The 15,169-nt window shown below is 43.8% G+C and overlaps 1 long non-coding RNA gene across 2 annotated transcripts in view; it reads left to right on the forward strand.

Moving 5' to 3' along the window:
* Positions 1–15,169, forward strand: part of LOC147022826 (uncharacterized) — a 184,562-nt gene that overhangs the window by 158,440 nt on the left and 10,953 nt on the right. For both annotated transcript variants that reach the window (XR_015059710.1, XR_015059711.1), the window contains one exon: positions 8,928–9,058. This is a non-coding gene — a long non-coding RNA (uncharacterized LOC147022826). The remainder of the gene's footprint in view (positions 1–8,927; positions 9,059–15,169) is intronic.

Here is a 15,169-nt window from a genome sequence, read left to right on the forward strand (position 1 = left end):
TGCACTCCAGCCACCGTAAAACCCTTCATTCTGCAAAACATTCTCGAAGCATAAAAAAATCTGAAAACCCACTCCGTGGGAGTACCTCCTGTGCAGCTTCCCTTCGCAGGGCAGCTCACTGGATGACAGAATTGGGGCAAAGACTTTGGGACCCCTAATCTTTGAGGATAGGAGGGAAACCATGGGGTAACATTCCCAGGTCAGATTGTGGGAGAGTGTGTCGGAGTGGTGCTGAGGTGTCGTCCACTAGACGGCGGTCTTCTTGGGTTAACCTGAGGCGGTCCCTTCGGGTGGGTGCCTGGAATGTCCTATCCCTAAGAGAGGATGATCACCTGTCTCTGGTATCATCTGAGCTCAAGCGTTTGGACGTCAGTATTGCAGCACACTCTGAGGTTCGGAGACCGGATTACGGCGAGATCATGGCGGGTGGTTACACCTACTATTGGTCTGGTCACTCTGATGGTTACCATGCCCAAGGAGTTGCTGTGGCTGTGTCCAATCAGCTGACTTCAATGATAATTGAGGTAACACCGGTCAACGAGCGTATTATGAGACGAAGGGTTTGTCACTCCTTGAGTGCCATTTCCTTGGTCTCTGTTTATGCTACGACTGAGGCGAGTGTTCTCACCATGAAGGATGCATTCTACACCACGCTCGATCAGTCTGTGGTTGATCAGTGCCCCAGGCGAGATACACTTCTAGTCTTGGGGGATTTCAATGCATCGACTGGAACTGATAGGGATGGTTATGAGATGTGTGTTGGTCCCCATGGTTCTGGAACTGTGAACCAGAATAGCACTAAGTTCCTTGACTTTGTAAGAAGTCATGGACTGGAGGGTGGCCGGTTCATGGTTTCAGAGCCCACAAGCTCATCGCTGGATTTTGTATCCCAATGCTGGTGGTGTGGCAAAGGAGATTGACCATGTGTTCATTGTTGGTCGCTGGAGAACTGTTGATTGTTGATCCAGAACTGCAGGGTCTACCGGGGTGCTCAGTTCCTCAATACTGACCACCGGCTTGTAGCAACTCTTAAGTTGCACCTTAAATCCAGGAATATGGTAGCATCTCAGCCTAGGCTGGATGTTGGCAAGCTCAAGGATGATAGGGTTGCTGAGGAGTTTGCAGACAAGCTAAGTGGAGATTTGTTGGGTCTGGGTGCTTTGGGAGATCCTAAAGAGTTGTGGAGTGCCTTCAAGACTACCATCCTTGATGTTGCCGGTAGGTGTCTTGGAACTCACCGTTGGGCGAAGAAGAATTTTGTATCTCAAGGGACACTGGATACCATTGACCAGAGTCGCAGGGCCAGGCTGAATGGCAGAGCTGAGCTGTTCAGGGAGCTGAGGGATAAAACTGTTCGTGTGCTAAGGGTGGACAAGGAGGCCTATGTGCAAGGAATCTGTGAGAGATTGTGGTCAAGGGATTCTCGTCCTGCTTACAGGGGAATTCGTGCATTGCGTTCATCCAAGCCCATCCCTCGGTGTACTGCAGTTAGAGCAGAGGGTGGTCGGCTCTTGACAGAGAAGTCTGAAGTGAAGGCCCGCTGGGCTGGCGACTGAACGGTTGTACCAGGATGATCCACCAGCTGTCGAGTTGGATGTCAGGGGTGTTAAATCACTGTTGCTGACCCTCCAATCAACTGTGGTCCACCTTTTTGTGAAAATACAGGCTGCGGTGAACTGCTTTAAATTGTGTAAAGCTCCAGGGATCTGTGGAATCCATGCTGAACTTCTCAAGGCTGGTGGAAATGCTGCACTCATGTCATTGCATGCAGTTATATGATCTGGCTGGATCACAGGCATCATCCCAACTGACTGGAAGAGGGGCCTTGTTGTCCCTCTCTGGAAAGGGAAGGGTGATCGCCAAGACTGCAACAACTACCGAGGGGTGACACTGCTCTCAGTGCCGGGCAAGGTGTTTGCTCAGATAATTCTTGATAGGGTTTGCCACCATCTACTTGAGCATCAGCGTCCAGAGCAGTCAGGCTTTACACCAAAGAGGTCAACAATTGACCATATCCTTGCTTTTCGGGTCCTCACCGAATGCAGACGACAGGTTCGGCAGGGGCTGCTTGCAGCTTATGTTGATCTCTGTAAAGCGTTTGATTCAGTGAATCGGGATGCCCTCTGGAGGATTCTTGGTCTTCGTGGGGTGCCACCAAAACTGATCGATCTGATGTCTGAACTCTACTCTGGTACTGAGAGTGCTGTGAGATGTGGTGTGAGCATCTCTGACATATTTCCAGTTGTTACTGGAGTTCGTCAGGGGTGTGTTTTGGCCGCCACACTTTTCAGCACTTGTATGGACTGGATTCTGTGGAGGATGTTGGGGAGATCAAGCTGTGGTGCATCATTTGGGAATGTCAAGATCTCGAGCCTTGATTTTGCTCATGATGCAGTCATCTTTGCGGAGACTTTTGATATCCTTTTGGGGGCCCTCGACGTGCTTAATGAGGAGTTGCAGCCACTGGGATTATGGGTTTCCTGGGTCAAAACTAAGATCCAGGCTTTCAATGACATCTTGGAAGCTGCTGTCCTGTCTGTGCCTGTTTGTGGTGAAGATGTTGAGGTCATGGAGAGATTCACTTACCTTGGCAGTGATATTCATGTCTCTGCTGGCTGTGGGTCAGAGGTCAACAGACATCTGGGTCGGGCCTGGGAGTCATGGATTCACTGGATCATGGGGTGTGGTGCTGACTGTACCTGTGCGGGAGGACGACAGTCTGAGTCTTCAGGTCCGAGGTACTTCCAGTCTTGCTCTATGGATGTGAGACTTGGACTCTGACCAAGGATCTGAGATTGAGACTTAATTCCTTTGGTACCAGGTCTCTTCGGAGAATCCTTGGCTATCGCTGGTCGGACTTTGTGTCCAACGAGTGGTTGCTGAGAGAGACTCAAATGAGATATGTTACCTGCATCGCGTCAGCTGCGGCTGTATGGACATGTGGTTCGTTTTCCTGATGCTGATCCTCCTCACCAGATTCTCTCAGCGAGTGAGTCTCATGAGTGGAGGAGGCCAACGGGCCAACCACGTGCCTCGTGGTTGCAGCAGGTTGATTGGCATCTCAAGGAGATGGGGATGGGCCAGGCATCTGCTTGGGGGATGGCCAGATGGAGGCCCATGGAGTACCGGCGGAAAGCGGACGCAGCAATGCGCTGCTCTGACACATGCTCCAATACCTCCACTCATTCTTTCCTCTTTTTCCCACCTGTGGAACAAACTTCCATGTTCTCTTAAATCTCATTCTTCCTTTCAGGTCTTCAATCCAGATATTTACCGACATCTCAGATCCTCCACAATCCAAAATCACAAACCTTCATCCCTTCTTCCCTCGTGAACCCCCCCCGCCCCCGCCACCAAATCTCTTTTCCTTTAAAACTTCCAGTTTTCCCTCCTGTGAGTTTCCTCCTGTATCCATCATGCATTTTCCTGCCCCCCCCCATTCCAACCCACACCCTTTTTTGGCCAAGTCTCCCTCTATCTTAGCCTTCAACTCTGCTGGTGGCATTCTCTCTCTCTCTCTCTCTCTCTCTCTCTCTCTCTCTCTCTCTCTCTCTCTCTCTCTCTCTCTCTCTCTCTCTCTCTCTCTCTCTCTCTCTTTCTCTCTTTCTCTCTTTCTCTCTTTCTCTCTTTCTCTCTTTCTCTCTTTCTCTCTTTCTCTCTTTCTCTCTTTCTCTCTTTCTCTCTTTCTCTCTTTCTCTCTTTCTCTCTTTCTCTCTTTCTCTCTTTCTCTCTTTCTCTCTTTCTCTCTTTCTCTCTTTCTCTCTTTCTCTCTTCTTTCTCTCTTTCTCTCTTTCTCTCTTTCTCTCTTTCTCTCTTTCTCTCTTTCTCTCTTTCTCTCTTTCTCTCTTTCTCTCTTTCTCTCTTTCTCTCTTTCTCTCTTTCTCTTTCTCTCTTTCTCTCTTTCTCTCTTTCTCTCTTTCTCTCTTTCTCTCTTTCTCTCTTTCTCTCTTTCTCTCTTTCTCTCTTTCTCTCTTTCTCTCTTTCTCTCTTTCTCTCTTTCTCTCTTTCTCTCTTTCTCTCTTTCTCTCTTTCTCTCTTTCTCTCTTTCTCTCTTTCTCTCTTTCTCTCTTTCTCTCTTTCTCTCTTTCTCTCTTTCTCTCTTTCTCTCTTTCTCTCTGTGTCTCTTTCCTTTTCTCCTGTTGTGTCCTGATCTGTTCAGTGTACTAGCTCTTCCCTGAGGCTCGACTATATATATAAAATAGGGTCACATCCTCTAAGCAGCCGAAACGGTCTAAATGTCTCAATGTCGAAAAGGTATGTTCCAATAGTCCATAATTAATTTATGGACATAGTCAATGTCCAATACTAACTAATTAAGAGATGTACTCTATCCAACTCACATTCATACAGAACGTAATGAGTCAACAGAGACTTCACCTCAACAAGGGTACACTGCGCATTCACCCTCGATTTTCGTTTTCATATACTGTGTGTGTGTGTGTGTGTGTGTGTGTGTGTGTGTGTGTGTGTGTGTGTGTGTGTGTGTGTGTGTGTGTGTGTGTGTGTGTGTGTGTGTGTGTGTGTGTGTGTGTGTGTGTGTGTGTGTATGTATATGTATATATATGTATATATATGTATGTATATATGTATATATATATGTATATATATATGTATATATGTATATATATATGTATATGTATATGTATATGTATATGTATATATATACATATATATATATGTATATGTATATATATACGTGTATATATATATATATATATATATATATATATATATATATATATATATATATGTTGTTCGTCTTTCGGCTGCTCCCGTTACGGGTCGCCACAGCGGATCATCCGTTATGATCCGCATTCTGATTTGGCATAGGTTTTACGCCGGATGCCCTTCCTGACGCAACCCTGGTCGCCTCTTACGACACAGGGATAAGGATTGGGTTTCGCCATGATTCCGGGCTGCCCGACACCCTCTCATAGCACGACCCGGCGCAGAGCTCCCATCTTCAAGCGATCCTCCAACCCAAGCATCCGAGTAGCCAGATTACAGGCGCACGCCACTACGCCCGGTCATATGTATATGTATATATATGTATATATATATATATATATATATATATATATGTATATATATATATGTATATATGTATATATATATGTATATATATATATATATATATGTATATATATATATGTATATATATATATATATATATGTATATATATATATATATATATATATATATATATATTTCTTCTTCTTCTTCTTCTTCTTCTTTCGGCTGCTCCCGTTAAGGGTCGCCACAGTGGATCATCCGATCCGCATAGTGATTTGGCACATGTTTTACGCCGGATGCCCTTCCTGACGCAACCCTGGTCGCCTCTTACGACACAGGGATATGGTACACCTATTTTAACCGGGGTATACACCGGCCCAGTACACTGGTACTCATTTCGCCGACCTCGGAAGGATGACAGGCTGAGTCAACCCCCTGGTGTATTAATTCAGTGGCCCAACGGGGCTTGAACTCAAGACCTTTTGGATCCCAAGCCGCTGCCCTAACCACTGCGCCAACACACCAGGCTATATATGTATATATATATATATATATGTATATATATATGTATATATATATATATATATATATGTATGTATATGTATATATATATATATATATATATATATATATATATATATATATATATATATATATCCACATCCTGTTTTCGAAAAATTGGGCATTTTTATTGCAATAGGGCACGTCTCCATCCTTGGCAAATGGGTATACAGGACTCACAACATTCTGAGGACCGATTGAGAGTATCTCGTTTGTAGAACTTTTTAATTGTCACATATGGTTAACTTTAGAATGCTCTTTGGTGTAGCAAACTCTCCCGAATCTGCAGGTTGATGCAATTATAAACACAAATGAGCAGCTCAGATATCATAACATGACATTTCGCATAGTTTGCAGAGTTATTTGTGTACCAATGGCTTTTGGCCGACATCAGTCCTAATATTGACACTTAAGAATTTGGAAAGCATACAGGTATGTCTTCACTCGAATTATCTTGTGCAACTTCTAGATTTCCTACATGCTGGTGCTGAGTGCTGACATACCCGATTCAATTTCAACTATTGTTTTGAGCGATTTTGCGAATGTCTTTTACTCAGTGGATTATACAGTCGCAGTAATAAAGCTGTATAGTATGGCAACAAGACCTTCCTTGATCCAATTTGAGTGCAGCTTTCTTATGCACCGTGTTCAGCAAGTACGGTACAAGAGACAACTTTCTATACCTTCAACAGTCACAGGTGGGTGTCCCACAAATAACACCTGTGGGGCCACTTATTTTTTTGGCTGACATCAATAATGCCCTTCAATCATCTGACATCAGGAGATGGAAATACGTGGATGATTTAACACTGGCAACGTCACGTCAAATAAATTATCGATGTACCCTCCAGTCAGTCCTTATGCAATTTGAACAGTTGTGTGCAGATTCCAAGATGCAACTTAACCACATTAAGTGTCAGGTCTTGCGGGTGTCTTTCACTCACCATCTGCTTCCTCCATCACAGATCCAAATGAATAAGATACAATTACAGGAAAGAGCCAGCAGGTTAAATTATTAGGTGATGTAATTAGCAATGTCCTCTTGTGGATTAATCAAGTAAACTTTATGACCTCCAAGGTTTCAAGAAAGTTGTACACGTTTTGATTATTGAAGAAGTTCTATAATCCGATAGAAGATCTGATCATGGTGTATACATCTTACATCAGACCTAAGTTGGAGTATTGTTGTCCAGTATGGCATTCCTCCTTGACACAACAGCAGATAGCTATGATTAAAGTGTTGCAAAAACGAGTACAGAGGATTTTCTTGGCTACTATAGCTCTGAATCTGAATTAACTGAAACCCTTTCGATCAATAGTTTTCAGCAAAAGCTCAGGTGTTACCTTTCAAATATTTATGTGTAGATTTTCAATGTCCTATTGTTACTGGATTGTATAGGTGGAACCAAAGAGTGATAAATTATTCTGTTCATTATACCAAAGTGTTCTCTGTCGACTGCATCGATTCTCATATAATGTCCTTTCTTCATGTTTTCAATGACCTGAAACGTATTTTGTTTGTGTATACTTTACGTCTACTTCCAACTTATTATATTCTGACTGATAGTCTCTTTATAGTAGCCAAATCCCTTTACAAGCTGAAATTTTCATTTAGGTTCCTCATATTTTACACTGATTAATTATTCATGTCTTATTATCTCATTTGACGCTTTTATTTCACTGAACATTGAATTTGATTCAACTTAATTCTTTGCATTCTTTTGAACGAGCAAATACCACCAGTCACTTTGCTGATTGGGATACTAAGGGGAGGGGGGAGAGACAGGGTTGGGGGAGCGAGGAGGGAGGGAGAGTGAGGAGGGGTGGGCGGAAAGAATGGGGTAAGAGGTGAGAGGAAGAAAAGGCAGACGTGCGGTGGAGCATTCATTACGTTTCATATTGTCTCATCAAAATGTTTCTACATAGAATAACAGTGAAGATGGAAACAAAATAATGTCTGAAATCCATTTTCTACCAGTCATACTATAACTACCGTCCAGAGACAAGCACCACCCAGACATGTCCGGAGATAAACGCAGTCCGGAAACAAACACCGCCCAGAGAGAAACACCGCCCAGACACATCTGGAGACAAACTCCCATCTGGACATGTTCAGAGACAAACACCGCCACGACATGTCCGTCGCTCAGCTGTCCGGAGACAAACACCGTCCGGACATGTTCGGAGACAAACACCGCCCGGACACATCCAGAGATAAACAAACACTGTTGGGAGATAAACAAACACTGTCCATAGATAAACAACGCCTGGACACATCCGGTGACAAACATAGTCACCTCTGGTGAGAAACATCGCCTGGACACATCCAGAGCATAGCTGTCCAGACATGACCGGAGACAAACACAGACACATCCGGAAACAAAGAAACACTGTCTGGAGAGAAAAAAAAACACTGTCCGGACACATCCAGAGACAAAGAAACACTGTCCAGAGATAAACAAACATTGTCCAGACACGTCCGGAGACAAACAGACACATACGGAGCCAAACACCACCCGTACACGTCGGAGAAAAACACCGCCCGGATATGTCCGGAGATGAACAAACACTGTCTGGAGACCAGCTCCTCCTCAACACGTCTGGAGACAAACACCGCCCAGACATGCCAGGAGACAAACACGACCTGGAGATAAACACGCCCGGACATATCCGGAGACAAACACTGTCCAGAGAGAGAGAGAGAGATATGTGTGGGAGGATGCTGCTCTGCATTAGGCAGGGGTGGATAGAGATAGAGATAGATGGGCTGTGGGAGGGGAGTTAGCAAGGAGAAAATGTTTTATACTTTATGAACAAAACACACACACACACACACACACACACACACACACACACACACACACACACACACACACACACACACACACACACGCTTATGAACATAGATTTGACTGAAATTTGTATGAATCATGATCTTTGTTGTTAAATGTGGAGCAATAAATAATAATAATAATAATAATAATAATAATAATAAATATAGGATCACTGAACCTGTAGCTTATCTGGACCTTGGTCTAATGTTGCAACCTAAATTTGGTAGCATTCTGACGGATGGGTTGGGAGAAGAAGATTTTTGAAGGAATTTACACGATTTTCCCCAAATTAAGTAAGTCGGTCATTTTGACACACTTCCGGTCACGTGATCGGCATGACCTCTGCAATTTAACATCCCTACCCTGGCCTAATGTGGCAACCCAACTTTCGCAGCATTCTGACTGATGGATCTGGAGAAGAAGATCTTTGAAGAAATTGAGTAAGTCGGCCATTTTGACCTCCTTAAAGTCATGTGACCGAAACGAGCTTTGCTATTCGGATTCCTGTTTCTCGTCAGGAGAGGAACGTGGAACGTTGCTTCCCAATTTCAGCCGGATCAGCCCAGGGTTTGGCCGGAGAAGTCGAAAAAGGAGGTGGATGGACAGACGGTGCATGATGACCATACCTTGTCTGGAATTTAAATTCCAGGTAAGCTAAAAATGAACAGATCCTACCATCATGGCATGAGCACCTACCAGTTGTACTCTCTGCAGTAATGGCATGAACAACTTTGTAAAAACTTTGCATCTTCTTTGCCTTATAGATTTCCAGATTGGTTACCTGAAAAACAATCGCTACGCAAACAATTACGTCATAGTGATAGATTCTGTGCAATGAAATGTAGAACTGAACATTACCGAAGAAGTGCAATGCCTTGTATTATCAGACTGCTGCATGATGACATGAATGCCATTTTAGTTTGATTCACATGTTGATTTATTATTATTATGTAGTTATTATGCTGTTATTATGCTGTTATGAAGCCTGGTTTTGACTCAGTGGTCAGGGTGGCGGCTTGGGATCCAAGGGTCCTGAGTTCAAGCCTCGTTGCCCGCTGAATTACTTCACCAGGGGGTTGACTCAGCCTGCCATCCTTCCGAGCTTGGCAAAATGAGTACCAGCTTGCTGGGATGATCGAGTCATTCGAGTATCCTGTGTCGGAGTGGCGACCCGCCCAGGATTGTGCCCAATAGCCAAGGAAACTGCTTCGGCAGCACCGACACTCTGTACAGAGTGTGGTCCCAATGAATGGATGGATTATGCTGTTATGATCATGTTCACATGTTGCTTATGTTATGATTATCAGTTTTTATCTTGTAAGTCATTCACAATTCAGCCTAACGGCTGCGATGTTTTGACAATACATCCATTCAAGTTCATTCATTGATTCATTGACTCGGAAAGCAAAATGAGTGGAATAAAAATGTCTCCAGGAATTTTTTTTTTGTGAAGTGTAGAATGCTTAAAATGAGGGACCTATTGTATAAAGGACAAGTTCAGGATGCATTTACTATCTCTGCAAGACCGAGGTTCATGGAAAAAGAGCAAGGTGACATCGGGTATGAACTGACAGTTCGGGCACGGATTCATGCAAGTCAACAGTTTCAAAAGAAATGGATGAAAGAAGCTTTCATATCCAATTGCAGGGAGCAGGTGAATGAGGAAAAGCTGCAAATGAGAGCCAGTTATCATTTTTGTGGAAATTACACTTGACGTTTCATGGAGGGAGGATGAAAAAAAAAGAAGTTGACGATATCAAAGTAGAACTGACAAGGATATATCGTCTTGCAGAACTATAGCGAATGTATTATTGATAAAATTGGGTTGCACCAGTCGTCTTACACGTTGAATGATGGCAGTTATTGCCGTTCCAAAAACAAAATTAAGAGCTACGAGGTAGGGAGAGTCGGATGAGAAGCGGCATGACGGATAATGTGGAAAAAGAGGTAGGAGGTGAGGGGAGAACGAAGGCAATATATCTTCTTGGATCCACCAAGGCAACATCGTTGATCAATGCATTTCTGCATCACAGTGGTTTGACCTTCACAGTGACGTGACCTTTTTGAACAATCTCAATTGTGATCATCAATAGCTGCAGCAGCATTCATTTGTTTCAGATGATAAAGAAATTGTGTATGTGCAACATTCATGTACTTACTGCCATTTGATTGGTGGAAATTGCCACGTGGTATCAATCTAACCGGAATTATAAACTCAAACTCCAGCACCACCACAATCTGTCACATTTATCTGACAACTGGCAGAAGCCAATGGTAAAACCACGATATGAAAAAAGAGGAAGCATTTTATTCTTGTGCTGGTTGAAAGAGCTCAAAATGGGAGGTGATATATTTCTTAACAGGAAAGAAAAAAGAAAATTGGGAGTGATCAAGGCAGCGGGATGTTGTCTATACACCGCCCAGTTTCTATTTTTTTGTCTGATTGAAAAAAATATTTTCCCTGAGGTTTGGATTAATTTGAAGTAACTTTTATTTCATATTTTTTCTTCTGTGTTTTCCTAAGGTTGAAGTTTCCATGTTTCATGGTGGGAAAGACAGAGACAGCATTAGCCCACACTGGTGGGGCACCTGTGGGAAACCCACAGGCATATATGTATGTATATACATATATATATATATATATATATATATATATATATATATATATATATATATATATATATTTGTACAGTATATATATGTATATGTATATATGTATACATATATGTATATATATATATATATATATATATATATATATATATATATATATATATATATATATATATTGTTGCGGTTATGGAAATTCACAAACCACCATTCAGGTTCCCCAGAGATTAGTTATTTCGATAAGTATGTGTTTCAGGTTAGATTCCCCCACCGATGTACAACGGGTCTTGTTCGTGTGCCAGGCTGTGAGTCTTTGAGGTAGCCGTTATTCTTTTCTGTCTTTTATTTTCAACAACATCTCAACAACGCTATCAACTCCACAAAACCGCCATCTTCTTGACAGCGCCGTCAACATCGCGACACCATCACACCCTCCTCAGCAACAGCGGCAAAATGCCATTGTCGCAGATACGCCGCGCCACATTGGATGCCATATTCCACCGTCCATGTGCAAACAAACCGCGAAGCGGCTGATTTGCATATTCGGATCAAGATGAGCTCTGCCTCGGAAAGGACTGGCCAATCAGAACGTCCTTGTGCAAACAGCCGTGAAACGGATGATTTGCATATTCGGATCAAAATGGGCTCTGCCTCAGAAAAATCCAGCCAATCCGAAATGGGGTGTCCACCAGGGGTGAAAGGGCAGAGGTGAAAGTAGGTGGAGCCAGCCTCGGGTGAAGGTTCGAAGGGCGGGCACCCCCACCCGATAAAAATGGCGGAGTCGCGTCGCCAGAGCCAGTTGGAGTTGGAGATGGTGAGTAGCGTCAGGAGTTGGGCGGAATCGAGACGCAACGGCAGAAGGATGGAGTTTGGAGTCGCTGAAGAGAAAGGCACATCGAAGCTGCATCGCGGTCCGGGCAGATGGCCCTCAGAGCTTCGAGCGGCGCTGATGAGTGAATGGGCCCTAAAAGAGCATCAACTTTAAGAGAGCAAGGCCCGTTCGCTCTTCTGAAGCGTCGTCGACCAGGCCTGATCGACCAGGCCGCGGGGACGGCTAAGCGACCGAGGAAAGCTGCCCGCCAAGCTGCTCAGGCCGCTCAAGCGACTGGCGCATTTTGCGACGCCCCAGGTGGAACAGAATCACAGGAGTCGCCGACCCGAAGACCGTCGAGTCGCCACCAAGGGGTGGCCAGTTAACCAGCCTGGTCTCTTGGAGTCCTTCGGTCATCCCAGCTCTGAGTACCATTAAAGGCTCACGAGCCCTATTTCTTTTCCTTGGGTTTTGTATGGAAGTCTGTTGTCAAGCCGCTGTCAAGAAGATGGCGTACTGTGAATAAATGCCCCATTGTTTAAATGTCGATCTGCTCGTTTGCGTCATTTTCCTTACATTGACTGCCACTACGCGTTCGGGGAATTAACTGGCTATTAAAGCCAATAAAAGTGATAATCTGGTCCGACGGAACTTGGCGATTTAAAACCGCTCGGCAAAACGCACACGGGACGAGCACGCCTAACGGCTCGTTCCATACAAGATCCCGTCGAGGTATAAACTCTCGGTATTTCTGTCCACGCGAATAGTAAGGTAAATCGACAATTCGACGATTAATCCTGTCGCGCGTGGACAGAATAATTGACAAGTTTATGGTGCGTTAAAAGGCACGCGTAAGCTGGTTTCCGGGGTTGTCCGGAAAGCTACGACTGGATTCCGGCCCTCGGTGGGCGTGCGACTGCGATTGGACTGAAGCGGTCGTGCGAACGCCGACGCCGGTGGAAATCTGTAACAATATATATATATATATATATATATATATATATGTATATATATGTATATATATGTATATATATATATGTATATATATATGTATATATATATATATATATGTATATATATATATATGTATATATATATATATATATATATATATATATGTATGTATATATATATATATATATATATATATATATATATATATATCTTCTTCTTTCGACTGCTCCCGATAGGGGTCGCCACAGCGGATCATCCATATGATCCGCATAGTGATTTGGCACATGTTTTACGCCGGATGCCCTTCCTGACGCAACCCTGATCGCTTCTTACAACACAGGGATATGGTACACCTATTTTAACTGGGGTATACACCGACCCAGTATACTGGTACTCATTTCGCCGACTTTGGAAGGATGACAGGCTGAGTCAACCCCCTGGTGTATTAATTCAGTGACCCAACGGGGCTTGAACTCAGGACCTTTTGGATCCCAAGCTGCTGCCCTAATCACTGCGCCAACACCAGGCCATATATATATATATATATATATATATATATATATATATATATATATATATATATATATATATATATATATATATATATATATATATATATAAATATATATATATATATATATCTATATATATATATATACATATGTATACATACATACATACATACATATATGAGTGTGTGTATATATATATATATATATTAGGGTGTTTCATTTTTTCTGAATGGCAATAATTTTATCAGCACAGGTTTGCCTTTGAACCTTTCCTATAAAAAGTGCTTCATGCAAAATCTTAGCGAAATGGGACCGTGTTAACAGGTCACACACTTTTGAATGGTATGTTGACGTTTTTAGCAGCGTCTCGCGTAGCGAATGCTGTTCATAGAGAGCTCGGCGTTGTTCATCTTCTTCTTGTTCTTCTTGTTGTGAAGACAAAACCTTAATCTCTTGGCCTCAGCTCTTGTATAGTATAGACAAGATCCGGATCTCCTTAAATACTGAGCACATGTACGGTGCCTTTTGAGAGCGTCTCTCATGAACTTTTAAATATTGTTACGAATTTGGAATTCAATTGCACACAACATACAGGTTCCCTTAGTCAGCTATGTCGATAATTGCATATCGATATGTCGATAGCAATGCCGTTCTTCGGCTGCTGGACACGTATCAGATTGCTGACAAGATCATCGGTCTCTCATTTGATACGACTGCGTCCAACAGTGGCATGATTAGCGGAGCCTGCACCATAATTGAACAGTCCCTTGGAAGACCTCTTCTTTGGCTGGCATGCCGACATCACATTCACGAGGTGGTACTGAAGAACACCTATGAACTCCTCTTCGGCTCTCCCCCAGGTCCCGACATTCCCCTCTTCAAACGATTCCGAGGAAAATGGGACGTCTTGGACAAGACATCTGCCGGTACCCTCAACGACGAACAACCCCTGGATGAGTAGAGCGAATCACAAAGGCTGAAGATGATAGACTTCCTCAGGAGAGTCATCTATGATGCAGCCCACCCAAGAGAGGACTATCTCGAACTCCTTCAGCTCTCTCTTCTCTACCTAGGAGGATGGAGCGGAGATCTGCCTCAATTTAGGGCCCCTGGAGTCTACCATCAGGCGAGATGGATGGCAAAGGCTATTTATATCCTAAAGATTGGCCTATTTTTGCAACAACTGGAGCTGACGAGTTCGGAAAAACGTGGAGTCCGACGACTGGCTCGTTTCGTCAGTCTCATTTACGTCAGATTCTGGCATGAGGAAGCTGTCCCAAACTGTGCACCGAAGAATGACCTGGACTTCTTGGCGATTCTCCAGGTGTTTGTGGATAGAGAACTCGGGTCAACGGCAGAGAAGGCCCTCCAAAGGCACCTCTGGTACCTCTCAGGGCAAGGAGTGGCCCTAGCCTTCTTCGACGAACGAGTGTCGCCCGATGACCGGGCAGCCATAGTCAAGAACCTAAGCCATCCAGCAACCTCGAAAGCACTCAAGAGACTTGAAAAGAAGAACTTCACTCTCCCTGACGGTCTTTCCAAATTGGTAACAGGGCGAACACTAGAGGCCATTGGGATCTTTGCTGGGAGGATGGTCACTACCCATAACGTGGAAGATGTTTTGCAAGATCCACGAACTCGAGCCACCGTCCGAGGCCTGCAGGTCACCAATGATGCAGCAGAGAGAGGAGTGGCACTGATACAAAAACTCCGAGCCCGAACCGAAGACGAGCAGCAGAAGCAGTTCCTCCTCAAAGTTGTTCATCATGACCACAAGACCGTCAAGAGAACAAAGGTTGGAGTGACTGCTAAGTTCCCTCCTGCTCCTTGAGCCCAACGATTTGATTGCTCTGCTCTACTTGCACAATTGTTC

The sequence above is a fragment of the Eptatretus burgeri genome, chromosome 7 (assembly GCF_056783735.1).
Source record: "Eptatretus burgeri isolate ZD-2024b chromosome 7, Ebu_testis_v1, whole genome shotgun sequence".
NCBI lineage: Eukaryota > Metazoa > Chordata > Myxini > Myxiniformes > Myxinidae > Eptatretus > Eptatretus burgeri.